Source organism: Lactuca saligna, chromosome 4 (genome assembly GCF_052625555.1).
Source record: "Lactuca saligna cultivar CGN05327 chromosome 4, ASM5262555v1, whole genome shotgun sequence".
NCBI classification, from domain to species: Eukaryota; Viridiplantae; Streptophyta; class Magnoliopsida; order Asterales; family Asteraceae; genus Lactuca; species Lactuca saligna.
The window spans coordinates 237,515,318-237,517,790 of record NC_136420.1 but is presented as its reverse complement, the minus strand read 5'-3'; positions in this window follow the sequence as shown (position 1 = coordinate 237,517,790).

Sequence of the window (2,473 nt, the reverse complement as noted above, 5' to 3'; positions counted from 1 at the left end):
ACCCCAAGGAGGATCCCAAAGAGGATCCCGAGGAGGAACCTGAGGAGGATCCCGAGGAGGAACCCAAGGAGGAATCCGAGGAAGAACAAGAAGAAGAGGAGGAAGATGAAGAACAAGAAGAAGAGGAGGAAGACGAAGAAGAAGAAGAGGAAGACGATGATATAGTCATGGTTGAGAATGAAATTGAAGAAGAACCGGAAGTATTCAACCCTCCTTACATCGTGAGGGTACCCGCACACTGCTTTGGATACAACGGAACTGAGCCCCGTTGGGTAACGACGATCGAAAGGTGGAGTCGACAACAACGCCAGCGGTCACCATATGGCAACCAACGAGGTTATTAAGACCTCATCCACGGTGGACCGGCTGATAGAGCTCTACCCATCATGACCCAACAGATAGCGAGTATAGATGATCGTGGTAGGACGACGACCGATCAGGTCAGGGAGCTGAGTACCATCGTAGAGTCTACCACAGCTCGCACCAGAGACCTAGAACGAGACTCCCACTACAAAGACCAACTCATTCAAGACCTTCTCGCTGCTCAAGCAGAAGCAAGGGAGTATCAAGAAAGATACATGGCACTCGAAGAGAGAATGGTCGCAGCCGAACGGAGATTGGCAGAACTACAGGGCGCATCGACATCATCTAAGGCTCCATCAGGGAAGGATCGTCGTGATTAGAACTCATTACTATTCTCACATCTTTGTAGTATAAGTTTATGGGTACGCGTTGGTGCTACTATTTTGTATGTAGGTTGACCCTACGACTACGTGATTACACTATTCAAAGGGCTCTTGTGCTGTCAAAACTATCTTTTGCATTGATGTAATATAGACCTTTATGAGGTCAAATTTTCCCTAAACTATTATGTACTAAAAGTATATCAATGAATTTGGCACGCATTTTATTTTATTTTATTGAATGTTTGGCACTGGACTTCATAACCTGATAACACAAATAGTTTACAAATAATAAAGTCGTGATAAAAATACAAATGCGATGAAAAAAGTAACACTCGACTCGTTATTACTATTGAAGTCTTATTGACTGGTCATTTTTTTTAAATTATGACAGAATCATGCCACCAAGGAAAAGACCAAGACCTTCCGGCAACACAGCGCCGCCCCCTCCGCAGTTTGATCCTATGATGTTTCAGGCTATAGTGACGGCAGCCGTGGCAGCAGCAATGTCGCAAATGGGTACAAATGGTTCTGGCGGTTCTGGATCCGGAGCTACCAATTCAATTCATGGGGACAGCACGTGGCGTACGAAGGAGTGCTCTTACAAAGACTTCACGAATGGCAAACCCGACCCTTTCAATGGAAGCGGGGGCGTTATCACGCTGGTGCAATGGTTCAAAAGGACCGAGGCAGTCTTCGAAATCTGTGCTTGTCCCGAAGCGAGCAAGGTCAAGTATGCGGCATTCACTTTCACCGGAAAAGCTCTTACTTGGTGGAATGGTTGAGTTAAGTCACTTATTCCTGCAGTGGCTAACTCTATAAGCTGGGAGGATTTAAAAACTTTGATGCTAAAGGAGTATTGCCTGAGGGGCGAAATACAAAAACTTGAAGAAGAACTTTGGAACCTCAGGATGTCGGGCACAGATCTTGAAACTTATACTGCCCGCTTCAATGACCTAGCACTCCTCTGTCCAACAATTGTCACTCCAAAGGAGAAGAAGGTGGAGCGATACCTCTGGGGGGCTGTCATCCCAGATTAAAGATAGTGTACTAGCCTCGAAACCTACTACCTTTAAGAGTGCCAAGGAATTGGCACAACAACTTATCGATCACAGGGCTAGCTGTGGTACCGTGATAGCCACCACCGACCTAACAAAAGGAGCGAACAACAAGAGGAAGTCTGGAACAATAAAAAGAAACAACCGACGCATGACCCCACAAAGAAGCAACAGATTATTTCTATTCGTGCTACCACCACTCCGACACCACCAAAGCAATATGCAGGGAGTCTCCCTAAGTGCAACAAGTGCAACTTCCACCACAATGGTCCTTGTCGGGAAATGTACTGCAAGAACTGTGACAGAAAAGGGCACACTGCTCATTTCTGTAAAGCGCCAGCACAACCGATCAACCAAGTTGCCAATGCAGGGGCAAGCCAAACTTGCTATGGATGTGGTGAAACGGGGCACTTCAGGAGGAACTGCCCCAAGGCACAAGCCCCTAATGTTGGGCGTACAGGAAGAGTCCTAACTTTAGGGCATGGAGAAGCAGTCAAGGATCCCTCGGTGGTTACTGGTACGTTGCTCCTCAATAACTCTTATGCATGCGTACTTTTCGATAGTGGGGCAGAAAGAAGTTTCGTAAGTCACCAATTCAAACATATACTTAAGTAAAATTCCCAGTCATTAAAAGATTCATACTTCGTAGAAATGACAAACGGAAAGGTTGAGCGCATTAATGATATTTGCATAGGGTGTACTCTCACTCTAGACAACCATTCGTTCAAAATC